A 16,651-nucleotide genomic window follows, 5' to 3' on the forward strand; every position below is an offset into this window, starting at 1 on the left:
GCTGAAGACAACTGGGGCTCAGCAGACTCAGGAAAAGCTTTTTACCTCACCTTTAATTGTCTAAAAGAATTTAGATAGGCGCTCTGTATCAGGAAGAGAGCTATTACCCTGAATAACATTTTATATCAGAAAGATTTAACTGGGGGGGGAGAAAAGATGGCGGCGAAGTAGAGGGATGTGGAATGCATCCCTCTCCACAGATGCATTGGGAACCCACCAAAAGATGCAATAATTCCCACAGAGAACCAACTGAACTCCAGCAGATGACCTCGGACACCAGGAAGGATCACAAGGATCCCGACATAACCAGTAGGGAGGCATCTGCGATGGCTCAAAGAGGGTGAAGCGGCGGAGCTGTGGCAGACGGGAGGGAGTGAGAAACACACGGACGGTCTGCACCACAGTTCAGCGCTCCCAGACTGAGACGTCGATTCACAGCTGAACAGAGGGTCCAGGAGCGGGAGCGTGGGAACCGGAGAGCTGGTCCAGGGTGAGAAAAATTGTTGCCAGTAAGGTGACGGACCGAGAGGGTAGGAGGGAAGAGGTGAGCGGCAAGGAGTGCCTGCCCCTGAGAGCTGCCCGGCCATGATGGCAGCTGGATGCTGCACGCTCACAGGCGCGAGGGAGGAGCCAGGGGGCATAGCCTCTCTCTCTCTTTTGGCGCCTGCAGCAGGCAGTGGAGGGACCCCTGTGGGCCACCTAAGGCACTCAGGGATAACAAGGACCCTAAGGCCCTCGGGCGGGGCTAAATTAAAACCCCTTGGAATGCGGGCAGCAGGGAGGCTGCCGAGAATAAAGAAGCCCGGAGAGAGGCCCAACTCTGAGACTTTCTGTTTACAACGGAGCCACCGGTGTCCCTCTGCAACAGGCACCTCCAAGCCCGACTGAAACAACAGTGTGCCACTGCTCACTGACTCCCAGGGGAAGGAGCCACTATTGTACCCTCTTCCTCCCCACACACCAACGCTTACAGACGAACAATAAAGGAAGCTTTACTGGTTACAAAATAATACAAAAAACCCAAGGCAAGTAGAAGGACACTTACAGCTGAGACTCTAAGGAAACAGAAATATTAGTATCAATCCTATTGAACTGGTCCATTCTGGGATCAGTTCTGTTTTTTTTCTCTCTCTCTATTTCTTTTTTTCCTTTATTAATTACGATCTTAGTCCTAAGGGATCTACAAGTTTTAAAACATATTTTTTAATTCTATTTTTTATTCTATTTTAATTTTTTTCCCTTTTTATATACTTCTATTTCTAGCTAAGTTTTTGGGAGTATGGACAATATATCTCTCATACCTTCCTTTCATCTCTATCTTTTATACATTTCTATGCCCTTCTTTTTATTTGCATATTTCCAGTCACACTACGATCTTTTGTTCCCCTGTCTTCCATCCATTTTTAGTTTATTTTAACTTAACATACTTATGAGCAACACTATCGATCTGCTCAGACTCCTTGCTCTATTCTCCAGATGACACACTGCCTTGCTATTTAATATTAGGTTTTTGTCTTTATCTTAGTTTGTAGTATGATTGTTTAATTTCATTCTGAGAATCTCCATTCTGTCTGGTGGTATTCTACCTCTTTTTTATATTTGATCCTAGCTTACACTATCTCCCTGGATTAGTGTTTGTAAGTGTAAGCTGTTATTTGTTTGTCTGTTTGTTTTTGCTTTTGTTTCTCTTTTGTTCTGTTTTGGTTTTCAATTTCTGTTGGTTTTCTCTTTGACTATCTGATAGCATACTGGGGTTCTTCTGTCAGGTCTTTCCAGGGACTTATGTCCTAATGGATTCAGTAATTGTGTGTCTTATACATGTACGTGTTTCTTAGGCTTAGTATTTGTTTAACCCAACACTCAGACATTAGTCTGGGGCTTGGACCGTCTTCTATAAACCCCTCTGTAGCCAGGAGAAGCAACCCCAGAAGTTTGGACAACCATGAGGAAACAAAGAAACACCATGCAGGCAAAGGAGCAGGAAAAAAAACTCACAAGACCAAAGAAATGAAGAGGAAATAGGAAAAATGCCTGAAAAAGAATTCAGAGTAATGATAGTAAAAATGATACAAAATCTCAATAACAAAATAGAGAAAGTACAAGAAACAGTTCATAAGAACTCAGAAAAACAAACAGCAATGAATAACAAAATAACTGAAATTAAAAATACTCTAGATGCTATAACCAGCAAAATGACTGAGGCAGAAGAACGAATAAGTGAGTTGGAAGATAGAATGGGGGAAATAACTGCCACAGAACAGGAAAAAGAAAAAAGAATAAAAAGAATAAAAGACAGTCTCAGAGACCGCAGTGATAACATTAAGCGTACCAACATTCAAATCATAGGCATCCCAGAAGAAGAAGAAAAAAAGAAAGGGCTTGAGAAAATATTTGAAGAGGTTATAGTGGAAAACTTCCCCAACATGGGAAAGGAAATAATGAACCAAGTCCAAGAAGCACAGAGAGTCCCATACAGAATAAACCCAAGGAGAAATACACCAAGCCATATATTAATCAAACTAATGACAACTAAACACAAAGAAAAAAATATTAAAAGCAGCAAGAGAAAAGCAACAAATACCACATAAGGGAAAACCCATCAGGATAACAGCTGACCTTTCTACAGAAACTCTGCAGGCCAGAAGGGAATGGCAGGATATACTGAAAGTCCTGAAAGAGAGAAATCTACAGCCAAGAATACTCTACCCAGCAAGAATCTCACTCAGATTTGAGGGAGAAATCAAAAGCTTTCCAGACAAGCAAAAGTTAAGAGAATTCAGCACCACCAAACCAGCCTTACAACAAGTGCTAAAGGAACTTCTCTAAGTAGGAAACACAAGAAAAGGAAAACACCTACAAATACAAACCCAAAACAATTAAGAAAATGGTAATTGGAACACACATGTCAATAATCACCTTAAATGTAAATGGATTAAATGCTCCAAGCAAAAGACACAGCCTGGCTAAATGGATACAAAAACAAGACCCTTCTATATGCTGCCTACAAGAAACCCACTTCAGACCAAGGGATACATATCGACTGGAAGTAAAGGGATGGAAAAAGATATTCCATGCAAATGGAAGTCAAAAGAAAGCTGGAGTAGCAATACTCATATCAGACAAATTAGACTTTAAAGTAAACACCAATACAAGAGACAAGGAAGGACACTGAATAATGATCAAGGGATCCATCCAAAAAGAACATATCACAATGGTAAATATCTATGCCCCCAACATAGGAGCACCTCAATACATAAGGCAAATGCTAACAGGTATAAAAGGGGACATTGACAGGAACACAATAATAGTAGGAGAGTTGAACACCCCACTTACACCAATGGACAGATCATCCAAACAGAAAATAAATAAAGACATACAAGCTTTAAATGACACATTAGACCCTCTTGACTTAATTGATATTTATAGGATAGTCCATCCAAAAACGACAGACTACACTTTCTTCTCAAGTGCGCATGGAACATTTTCCAGGTTAGATCACATCTTGGGTCACTAATCAAACCTCGGCAAATTCAAGAAAATTGAAACCATATCAAGCATCTTTTCAGACCACAACGCCATGAGACTAGATATCAATTACAGGAAAAAAACTGCAAAAAGCACAAACACTTGGAGGCTAAACAATTCACTCTTAAACAACGAAGAAATCACTAAAGAAATCAAAGAGGAAATCAAAAATTATCTAGAAACAAACGACAATGAAGACACAACAACCCAAAACCTATGGGATGCAGCAAAAGCAGTTCTAAGAGGGAAGTTTATAGCAATACAGTCCTACCTTAAGAAACAAGAAAATGATCGAATAAACAACCTAAACTTACACCTAAAACAACTAGAGAAAGAAGAACAAAGAAACCCCAAAGTGAGCAGAAGGAAAGAAATCATAAAGATCAGAGCAGAAATAAATGAAAAAGAAAGGAAAGAAACCATAAGAAAAATAAATAAAACTAAAAGCTGGTTCTTTGAGAAGATTAACAAAATTGATAAACCATTAGCTACACTCATCAAGAAAAAAAGGAGAAGATGCAAATCAACAGAATTAGAAATGAAAAAGGAGAAGTAACAACGGACACCTCAGAAATACAAAACATCATGAGAGACTACTACAAGCAACTATATGCCAATAAATTAGATAACCTGGAAGAAATGGATACATTCTTAGAAAAATACAAGCTTCCAAGACTGAACCAGGAAGAAATAGAAACTATGAACAGACCAATCACAAGTACGGAAATTGAGGCAGTGATTAAAAATCTCCCAACACACAAAAGCCCAGGACCAGATGGATTCACGGGCAAATTCTATCAAACAGTTAGAGAAGAGCTAACACCTATCCTTATCAAACTCTTCCAAAATATTGCAGAAGGCGGAACACTCCCAAACTCATTCTACGAGGCCACCATCACCCTGATACCAAAACCAGGCAAGGATGTCACAAAAAAAGAAAATTACAAACCAATATCACTGATGAATATAGATGCAAAAATCCTCAACAAAATACTAGCTAACTGAATTCAACAGCACATTAAAAAAATCATACACAATGATCAAGTGGGGTTTATCCCTGGGATGCAAGGATTCTTCAATATGTGCAAATCAATCAACGTGATACATCATATCAACAAATTGAAGGATAAAAACCATATGATCATCTCAATAGATGAAGAAAAAGCTTTTGACAAAATTCAACATCCATTTATGATTAAAGCTCTCCAGAAAATGGGGCATAGAAGGAAATTACCTCAGCATAATAAAAGCCATATATGAGAAACCAAAAGCCAGCATCGTTCTAAATGGGGAGAAACTGAAAGAATTCTCTCTAAGAACAGGAACAAGACAAGGGTGTCCACTCTCACCAATACTATTCAACATAGTTTTGGAAGTTTTAGCCACAGCAATCAGAGAAGAAAAAGAAATTAAAGGAATCCAGATTTGATAAGAAGTAAAATTGTCACCCTTTGCAGATGACAGGATATTATACATAGGAAACTCTAAAGACGCTACCAGAAAACTGCTAGCACTCATTGATGAGTTTAGTAAAGTAGCAGGATACAAAATTAATGCGCAGAAATCTCTTGCATTCCTATACACCAACAACGGAAGAGCAGAAAGAGAAATTAAGGAAACTCTCCCATTCACCATTGCAACCAAAAGAATAAAATACCTAGGAATAAACCTGCCTAAGGAGGCAAAAGATCTGTATGCAGAAAACTTTAAGACATTGATGAAAGAAATCAAAGACGACACAAACAGATGGAGGGACATACCATGTTCCTGGATTGGAAGAATCAACATCGTGAAAATGACTGTACTACCCAAAGCAATTTACAGATTCAATGCAATCCCCATCAAATTACCAATGGCATTTTTTCACAGAACTAGAGCAGGAAATCATACGATTTCTATGGAAACACAAAATACCCCGAATAGCCAAAGCAATCTTGAGAAGGAAAAATGGAGTTGGTGGCATCAGGCTTCCTGACTTCAAACTATACTACAAGGCCATAGTGATCAAGACAGTATGGTACTGGCACAAAAATAGAAAGGAAGACCAATGGCATAGAATAGAGAACTCAGAGGTAAGCCCAAACACATATGGGCACCTTATCTTTGACCAAGGAGGCAAGAATATACAATGGAAAAAAGACAGCCTCTTCAATAAGTGGTGCTGGGAAAATTGGACAGACATATGTAAAAGAATGAAATTAGAACACTTCCTAACACCATACACAAAAATAAACTCCAAATGGATTAAAGACCTACATGTAAGGCCAGACACTATCAAACTCCCAGAGGAAAACATAGGCAGAACTCTCTATGACATCCATCAAAGCAAGATCCTTTTGGACCCACCTCCTAGAATCATGGAAAGAAAATCAAGAATAAACACATGGGACCTAATGAAACTTCAAAGCTTTTGCACAGTGAAAGAAACCATAAACAAGACTAGCAGGCAACCCTTAGAATGGGAAAAAATAATTGCCAACGAAACACGGACAAAGGATTAACCTCCAAAATATACAAGCAGGTCATGCAGCTTCATACCAAAAAAGCAAATAACCTAATCCACAAATGGGCAGAAGACCTAGACAGACATTTCTCCAAAGAAGACATACAGTTGGCCAACAAATACATGAAAAGATGTTCAACATCACTCATCATCAGAGAAATGCAAGTCAAAGCCACAATGAGGTATCACCTCACACCGATCAGAATGGCCATCATCACAAAATCTGGAAACAACAAATGTTGGAGAGGGTGTGGAGAAAAGGGAACTCTCCTGCACTGTTGGTGGGAATGTAAGTTGGTACAGCCACTATGGAAAACAGTTTGGAGGTTCCTTAAAAAACTACAAATAGAACTACCATATGATCCAGTAATCCCACTACTGGGCATATACCCAGAGAAAACCATAATCCCAAAAGAAACATGTACCATAATGTTTATTGCAGCACTATTTACAATAGCCAGGACATGGAAGCAACCTAAATGCCCATCAACAAATGAATGGATAAAGAAGATGTGGCATATATATACAATGGAATATTACTCAGCTATAAAAAGGGATGAGATGGAGCTCTATGTAATGAGGTGGATAGACCTAGAGTCTGTCACACAGAGTGAAGTAAGTCAGAAAGAGAAAGACAAATATTGTATGCTAACTCATATATACGGAATCTAAAAATGGTACTGATGAACTCAGTGAGAAGACAAGAACAAGGATGCAGATGCAGAGAATGGACTTGAGATCTTGAGGTTTGGGGGGGCGGGGGGTGAAGAGGAAGCTGAGACAAAGTGAGAAAGTAGCATAAACATATATATACTACCAACTGTAAAATAGATAGCCAGTGGGAAGTTGCTGTATAACAAAGGGAGTTCAACTCGAGGATGGATGATGCCTTAGAGGACTGGGACGGGGAGGGTGGGGGGAGTTGAGGGAGGGAGGGAATATGGGGTTATGTGTATAAATACAGATGACTGAACTTGGTGTACCTCAAAAAAAATAATAAATAAATAAATAAAATGAAAAAAAAATTTAACTGTATGACACGGCAACATTTCACCCTTTGGGTGAACAACCTTTGGATAAAGAAATGTTGCTCTTCCCACCTTCCAGTGAATTATCTTCCTTCCCTTTGTATCCCCAGGCTCCTACCCCTTTCTCCTTAGCTCAGGATAGTATATAAGCCTCAATTATCCAGCTGCTGGAAAGTCTCATATTTTTATGTGGCTTCCATACCTATAAAATTTGTTTTTCTCTTATTAATGTGTCTTATGTCAACTGAATTATTAGGCCAGCCAAAGAACATAGAAGGGAAGAAGGAAAAAGTTTTCCATCCCTGCATTTACATTGACCTCTGTTGCCATCTAATCTCCAAAATGAATAATAATATCTGCCCCAACACCTATCTCCCAGGAATGTTAATAGGATCAAAATAAAATTATAAACACTTTTCCAACTTCAAAGACAGATAGATGCTAGATAGATGCCAGATAAATAGATAGATAGATAGATAGACAGACAGACAGACAGTATGTTTACATTTAAGGTTTTTCTAGGCCTGAATGTATCACTCCTTCACCTAAACTTCTAGAGAAATGAACATTACCATCCATTCATTTGAAATTTGCAGTGTTAGGCTTTATTCATTCCATTAAAGTATATCATAATCCTATCCAGGGCCATATTCTAAGAGTAAGCTCCTGCCACACAGAGCACAGAGCATTGGATCCAAACTGTTTTTATAAGTTTTCAAGTGTTCGCACCTTAATCCTGCATCTATGCAAAAAGGGCCTAACTAAATGCCTTGCACATAGTAAGACCTTAATACATCATTTTTATTTAAATCCATGATTTTACCTGTCATTCATCAGACTGTCCATTAGGCAGCTGATGGCTATCAGTAGGGATTATCTGAGTACTAAATAAAAGGCCTTCTCCAGGCCTGCTGAACTCAGTTCTTGCTAGGTTTTATACAGTAGGAAAAATTTGCTGATAGCACATGCATACAGTGGTCATACTTTTATGCCTGAAATGCATGCAGAATGCCTTGTCTTAATCACAGGAACCATGGGTAATGCAGCAGGAAAGTGTGGGTGTTAGAAACAAATTATACCTGGAGCTAAATCATCAAAGAAACTAGAAGTATTGGGTTGGACAAAAAGTTTGTTCAGGTTTTTCATAAGATGTTGCAAAAAACCCAAATGAACTTTTTGGCCAACCCAATACTTTTTGCAATTATGCAGGTAGTTTCAGAATGATATGGCTGAGGTGAAAGAAATCTGGGTAGCTTCTGTTTAGAGGCACTGGAGACTTGGTAGAACTTCATCCAGGCCAAGCTGAACACCATTACCCACCAGAGCACATCTCCCTTGGGAAATGGGAATTTTAGGAAGGTATGCCCACTGCACTGCTTCCAGCTTGAAGTCCTCTGCTATCCCTGCTGAAAATGTATCACTTGAGTTTTTGGCAGTAAAACATGACTTTTACAAGACTTGTATGGCAAAGAACTCATTTCTGCTGAGGCTTAAATCCAGTTGCTAAAAGACTAACTCAGCAAAGGAAATGTGAATTGACAATAATACCCCTTGGATAATTAAAAATACACAATAAAACAACAGAACCTGCATATAACCCAGCATACTCACCCATTCAATCATTTATTCTTTCATCAGATAATTCTGAGTTCTAGAGGCAGGGGACAGAATGATGCAGGATACGCATGGTCTCTGCCAAAATGAGCTATGATTATAGCTCATTATTATAAGAATTCATATTTGGTACATGTTGGATTATAATTTCTAAGATACCTACACATGCTATAAATGTGACAATCTGGTATGTCCTAAGAGGCAATGTCAGGAGAAAGAGAAGGTAAATAAGGGAAGGTGAATATTTAACCCAGGTTGTGTCACTTAAGAGTTCTTAAAAATCATCTAATTCTTACCAATTCAATTTTTTGCCAAATCAATATTCTCACGTTTAAGATATGGACTATTGTGGTATGAGAAATTATATGTAAAATTCTTACTGCACAGTAGTGCCCCAATAAATGATAGCTATTGTTATAGAATGTCTGTATTCTAGATGCTTCGCACACTTTTACTTACATAATCACTCCTCCAACACACATACATGCAAAAATACACCAGAATGTAATATTTGTGACAGCAAAGATTTTATGTCTTTTGTCTTCTGCTGGATCCCCTAGTCACTAGAAAGTGTTCTGGTACATATTGAGGCCAGAAAAATATTTTTAGTGAGTGAATAAATGAAAAAATAGGATGCATTTTGACTCCATTTTGAAGCTGAAAAAGTTGAAGTATCAGGACAAAGATCCTATGATAAGATGGCAGTGACATAGAGAATCCCTCTGTAGTTACTGCTAAATCCTGAGACTAAAGGCTATCATACATGTGACATGCTCCTGTCGACCAGATATTTTATGTTTCACTTTTCTTCAATTAACTGAAGTTCGATCCAACTTCTCCTTGCTTCTAAATTGGTTTAGGTCTTCTGTGCAAATAAGGACAAGTAGTCCACCACTTCTCAAGGGATTGGCTCTCTCAATTTACTGTGTTCCTAAACACACTGAGTAGACAGGCAGACATTGTTTTCAAACATTTCAAAGAAAAAGAACTAAAGAAGAAAAGTATCATTTAACACCATTTCTTCTTATTGATCCACACAGAATTCACTGCATTTTAATAATATGTAGTCTTTCATACACTCTTGAAGTTTGAAAAGTGCTGCCTGTTATAATTCACTGTCTATTCCATCAGATGTTTAATAATAATCAGCTCATTTTACCACTTTGCTCATTCAAACAAAATATTAATTTTAAACGGGTTAAATCTTTAATAATGATTACAACTCATTTATTCAACAGGGATAGAATTTAATGGAGTGGCTCCTTGGTAAAACGCATAAAGAAGACGAGAGAAGTTAAAGGGGCAATCTTCTCCTACTTAGAGTGAGCAGTATAACACAGGACCCCAGAAACACTTAGAAAATGATAGAGACGGCACACGATTAAAAGCCATAATGAGAGAATATGATAATAAGTGTTACAGACATTCACAGCATGGAGAGACAGGGGGTTGGAATGATCAGAAAGTTTAACAATGGAGGAGGAACTTTAACAGAAGTCTTGAAAGATGTGTAGTCTCTCCCTACTCTCCACATTCATTTTCTAATCATAAGCCACGGTAATGAGCATGGTACACTTAGAGAACAGTAAGGAAACCTGCCTAGCAGATTGTTCAAATGCAGCCTTCCAGGCACTCCCACCCAGCTACCAACCCACACAATTACTCTTTGTTACCTGAGACACAGAGACTTCGGCACACCTCTCTTTTTTTTTTTACTTGTGACAATTTTTATTTTTGTTACTTAGAAATGTGTGTAAAATAAAAAGGAAAATAAAAGTAAATGAACACCAACATTTACAATTCCAGATCCCTTCCTTTTTTAGTATCACCAGCAGTCAAACTAATAACAAGAACCAGGAGGAGGCCAGGTAGCAAAAACATATGTAAACTGGAATTCAAACAGATCTAAGTATCTTGACAAGCTATGTAACCATTAGGAAAGTCACTTATTTCTCTCTGGTTTTTTTTCTTCATCTGTTAAATGAAACTTCAGAATTGTATGATTCTTACTTAAGTAGTTACAGATGAAATTATATGATACCTGGAATTTTCTTTAAAATAACCGAGTGAGTTTAGGATGGGAGTATAGATTATATAAAACTGACCAAAAAATAACTGTTGAAACTGTATGGTAGGTACATAGGAACTCTTTACATTATATGTTTGAAATTTCCCATAAGTTTTCAAATTAATAACATTTTTAAAAGAAACAGATGATTCTTTGCCTCTCATTTTCACAAATTTTACTCTAAGAGGCAAGTAGTACCTGGGAGCTACACACAAAACCAAGATCACAGGCAACATCTTCAAAATGTTAAAGAGAATAAACTGTGTTTAATCTGAACAGAGTCAATAATCTTCATATTAAATGTGTACTATTTTTAAAAACTGATGGTCTTTATTTCTTTTTCATAGATCGTGAGAACCAGTCCATCCTGATCACGTACGTGAATTTTTTCTTCTTCTCTGGTTTGTGGTGATTGTCTTAGATGTCGACAATGTGAGCTGTAGTTCTGATCTCTTGCCTGGTTTCTTTTTGACAGTGGAGAATCTGGGGCAGGAAAGACTGTGAACACGAAGCGTGTCATCCAGTACTTTGCAACAACTGCAGTTACTGGAGAGAAGAAGGACGAAACTGGCAAAATGCAGATGGGGCTGACTGGCGTGTCAGAATCAAGACTGACAGGGCTCTCAGGAAGCCCCAGATGTGAGTCTGCTCTTGCCTTTGCAGGGGACTCTGGAAGATCAAATCATCAGTGCCAACCCTCTGCTGGAGGCCTTTGGCAATGCCAAGACCGTGAGGAATGACAACTCCTCTCGCTTTGTGAGTCTCTGGGTCATACAAGGGTTTTCTCAGGCCTTAAATGCCCCAAAAGGCATGTCTCAGTCATCATTTCAATCTCTTCTTACTCATGCATTTCCAGTTTTGTGTATAACATCGTCTTCTTCACTTGCAAGGGTAAATTCATCAAGATCCACTTTGGTACCATGGGGAAACTGGCTTTTTGTCCTCGAAGGTGTACAATGCGGTGGGCGCCCTGGCCAAAGCCGTCTACGAGAAGATGTTCCTGTGGATGGTCGCCCGCATCAACCAGCAGCTGGACACCAAGCAGCCCAGGCAGTACTTCATTGGCGTCTTGGACATCGCTGGCTTTGAGATCTTCGATGTGAGTTTATACCTGATCCAAGCACCTTCTGCTGTATTCTGTACCTCCTGCAGTCTGGGGATGATTTGTAACTTTCCCTCTCTCCAGGTCTTCTTCAAAGCTGGCCTGCTGGGTCTTAAGCATGTTTCCACGCACTTCGCTCATCTATGCTTATTCACTTCCGTGTTATAAGTGCTCCCAAGTCTTCTCCACGTGTCAGCATTATGGTTTACGTCATGATATCTGCCTTCTCACAGTTACAGTTCCTATAAATTAGACCTAAGTGGGTGACATCACCGTTTTCATGCTTATTCAAAGGTCAGGTCTGTCATTTTCCTGTTCCTGGCACCAACCCATTCTTCCAGTTCATCTCCTGGGATGTTCACATTCTCTTCAGAGTGTCTAACAGTGTCTAAGGCATTTTTATTAACTTAACAGGATACCCAGCTCCACCTGGATGATGCTCTCCGGGGCCAGGAGGACCTGAAGGAGCAGCTGGCCATCATGGAGCGCAGAGCCAACCTGCTGCAGGCCGAGATCGAGGAGCTGCGGGCCACCCTGGAGCAGACAGAGCGGAGCAGGAAGATTGCAGAGCAGGAGCTCCCGGATGCCAGCGAGCGGGTGCAGCTGCTGCACACCCAGGTGAGAGCCTCACATCAAACAAATGCTGGTGTACGCCCATATCCCCTCAGCAGCTCCAAGCTGGTCCCAACCTAGGCTGGTCCCAACCTTGGCTCCGGCACACCTCTCTTGATGCCAAGACCCTGCCAAAGTGCCAAGGCGGACTGTTTGGGGATACTGCACTTCAGTTAGTACCATTTCACAGAAAGCCCATATGAGAAGCTATGATATCCTTAATGGGAAATTGTTGACTACCTCAACTTGTCTACCTGTAAGCACTAGAATAAGAACAAATTTTAAGGAAAAAGTTTTTTACAAAAATTAAATGGGTAATTATGCATTAGAGTTGATTTTCCTGCAAAAGCTTAATACTTCTTAGAGGTAGACTAATAATAGCTACACACATGCCTGGGAAGCACACATGTACTACAAGCTAACTGAAGAGAGAGTTTTATAGTCAGCCCTTGTTGAGAAGAGTCATAAATTACTAGTGACCAGGAATAAAATAATATGACTTTTCATACTGTAAAAAAATGTGCATAGAGAATATGTGAGAGGGGAAAAATCATGAAATAGTTTCTTATAAAGGACAAAAGCAGTTGTGATAGAAAAAATATAACTAGTTGCTTATTTGACTTTCACCAAGGATCTAGGTAGCTCTAGAATTGTCTCCAGAAGTAGATTAGAGTCCTGTCATTAAAAAAAAAAGAGAGAGAGAGAGAGGAGAGGAAGAATCAGGAAATCTTCCAACCCCAAAGCAGGATTCAGGAGTCTTATGGGGTAATCTGTTGCCAATTAATCCTATCAACTGCTTACATCATATTGGCTCATTCTTAAAAATCCCCAAATCTCCATTTGGAAATCTGCTTTAGATTTTCCCCACAGCACTTTCATCTTTTTGTTTCATTTCCTTAAGCTATTCTCCAATTGTTCTCTCCTTGACTCAGTTGCCTATCCCAAGAATGTATCAGCAAAATACCACCCCCTCTCCCAAGAGTTCACTCATAACATTTGAGTCACACAATCTCCTCAGTCTCTTTGATTCATCTCCTGCAATTTGATGATAATGTATGCAAATAGAGCTATGTGGCCCTAAGAAAATTACAGTAGCCAGGGCTTGTCCTTGTACATACCATAGTTCCTCTTCTGCCTTCCTACTGTGCTGTGGGTTTCTCTCTACCCTCAAATTTTTTGTTTCTCTTATATCTTGTCTACTTCCCCTGTGACCAAAAGTTTCTTCCAGAAGAGAGTCAGTTATTAGTCATTTATACCTCTTTTGAGTCTAATTAACAAAAATATATATCTCAGGATAATTACAGCCTAAGCTCATCACAAATAATATGTTGAAAGGCTTGACATACGGGCAAAGATTCTAAACGACAAGCAGTGGAAAAGATCTTTTCAGGGAATCCTTTCACAAACCACATTTTCTATCCACCTGCTCCTGGAAGAAGATAAGCTGAAACTCATAGTCCTCTCTTCTTTTTCCTATCCTCTGAGTCAGAACTGCAGACAGGTTCCTTCCTCACTGAGTTTTCAGTTACATATGTCTATTCACAGTTGATACCTGTCTGTCAGGCAAGTGTTGAACTCCTGGGAGGCACATCCAGGGGTTGGGGAGAAATTTATTCCAAAAGGATCATGCTCTTTATTAACATCAATCAGTCAACATATGAACATCACCCCTCACTGAGACTTTACAGATTCCCTACGGGACATGCACTTATAACGCCTTGCTATGTCAGACTTTTCAGTCACTTAAAAAAAAAAAAAAGAGGAAGAAAGAAATAGAGAGAAAAAGGAAAGAAAGAAATAGTACCCATATCCTCATAAGCATTTCTTCTAGTGCCTAGTTGTTTCGATCCTATGTGGTGCCCACTGACAGGTGGGGTGGGGAGTCAAATACATGGTATGTACGTTTGTGAGAAATTCTGTGTTCTTATAAGCTTGAAATACAGATTTGTCCCTTTTAAAGTGACTTTGCTATATGATAGTAAATGAAATGGAAAAGCAAATTAGGGGCACTGATAAACCTGTGAACCTAGACTATCTTCTAAAAAAACACTCTTCGTACTAGTTTCATCTGTATTATAGGCATCTAGAAGTCAGATCCAATGTAATATTCATTTACATTTCCCTAAATACATGTCACCAGCTACAAGGAAGGGGCTTAATAAAAATTTCTTTAAAAAGTTTTTAATGGAGAAATGTTGCCTCAAAAAGACAGCAATCCATTGCATCCCAAATTTTATCTTTAGTAGTGATCACAGAAAATCTACAGGCAAGTATTCTTTTAATTCATTACAGCAATCTCAAAATACTGAAATGCAATAATATATAAGCATTCCTAGCTTACTCTTTTATAGCCCATTTTGCCCCAGTTACCCATATATTGTTATCAGAACATGTTTTTACTTTATGTTCAGTGCCAACTATAGATTGTTTTTACTTTATGTTCAGTGCCAACTATAGATTATTCTATTTATTGAAACACACTCTCACAATCCACGTATAATTTAGGGAAGTTTTAGATAGTACACATTTTTAAAATCACATACATTCCTTCATAAAATTTTCTAGAACATATATTCAATCTATAGTCATAACTAATTAGCATACACCCTGAGTTCAGAAAATATTTTTTCCACCATAGATTTCTTACAATTTTTAAATTAGTTTGTATTTTATGATGAAAAAGATGAATTTCAAAAGCTAGCAATTTTGATAGCCATAATCAAATAATTCTAGAAATATTGAATAAACTTGCATCAGCAGATATTAAACATTTTAAAATAATTTAATTATTGGAAATAAACATCTACTTGGTCTATGTTAGTTTTATTATTCAAGTCATGCAAGCAAATCATTTGAATGCCAATTAAAATACATAAAATATCTAATTCCTAAACTACTAGAACTATGCAGGGAATCACTACATAAAAGGCATAAAGAAAAGATAGTTCCATGTTGTTGAGAGGTAGTATCATATTCTGGATAAATACTTGGTTTTTTTCCTAGGTAACTAATGAAGTACCTATTGAAGGCTTCTTTTTTCCTGTATATCTAGTTATTTGTTCAAAAAATAAATTCTGAGCACTTATTTTGTTCTTGGTTGAGTGAGGAACAGGGTTACTTCTCTCAAGGTAATCATCTAGTACCAAGAAAACTAACACAGGAAGACCAGATGGCAATAAAATAAGACATCATGTGATAAGTGTCCTGAGATAGTTTTATTGGGTGGGCCAAAAAATGCCTTCGGTTCTTAAAGTAAAAGACACATTTTTCATTTTCAACAACTACTTTACTGAGCAACATAGTCACCCTTTTGTTCCACTATGTTCTGACATTTTTCAGGCAACTTCATAATTCCATCTTCCCAAAACTTTTTATCTTTTTGAGCAAAGAACTGTTACAAGTGCCTTTTACAGTCTTCCAAGGAATTGAATTTTTTTCCATTAAGAGAATTTTGTAAAGACCAAAATAAATGGAAATCTGAAGGTGCAGTGTCTTGGCGGATGAATCAGAACTTCCCAGCCAAGCTATAACAGTTTTTACCTGGTCATCAAAGAAACATGCAGTCTTGTGTTATCCTGACAAAAGATTATGCACTTTCTGTTGACTAATTCTGGACACTTTTCGTCAAGTGCCACTTTCAGTTGGTCTAATTGGGAGCAGTACTTGTTGGAATTAATCGTTTAGTTTTCCTGAGGGAGCTCATAATGGAGGACTCCCTTCCAATCCTACTATATACACAACACCACCTTCTTTGGATGAAGACCAGCCTTTGGTGTGGTTGGTGGTGGTTCATTTTGCTTGCCCCATGATCTTTTCCATTCCACATTGTTGTACAGTATCCACTTTTCATTGCCCATCACAATTTTTTACAAATAGAATGCTTTCATTACATTTCAGTAGAGAATAACATTGGAAATATGGTCAAGAAGGGTTTTTTTGCTTAACTTATGTGGAACCCAAACCTCAAAGCGATTCACATACCCAAGCTGGTGCAAATGACTTTCAACGCTTGAACTGGACATTTTGAGTATATAGACTATCTCCCAAGTGGTATAACATTGATTGTTCTCAATTATTTTTTTGATTTGATCGCTATCAACTTCAACTGGTCTACCCGACCATGGAGTATTGTCCAGCAAGAAATCTCTGGCATGACACTTCACAAACCACTTTTGTTCGATCAGTCATGGCCCCTTCTC

This window comes from Hippopotamus amphibius, chromosome 10 (genome assembly GCF_030028045.1).
Source record: "Hippopotamus amphibius kiboko isolate mHipAmp2 chromosome 10, mHipAmp2.hap2, whole genome shotgun sequence".
Lineage (NCBI taxonomy): Eukaryota > Metazoa > Chordata > Mammalia > Artiodactyla > Hippopotamidae > Hippopotamus > Hippopotamus amphibius.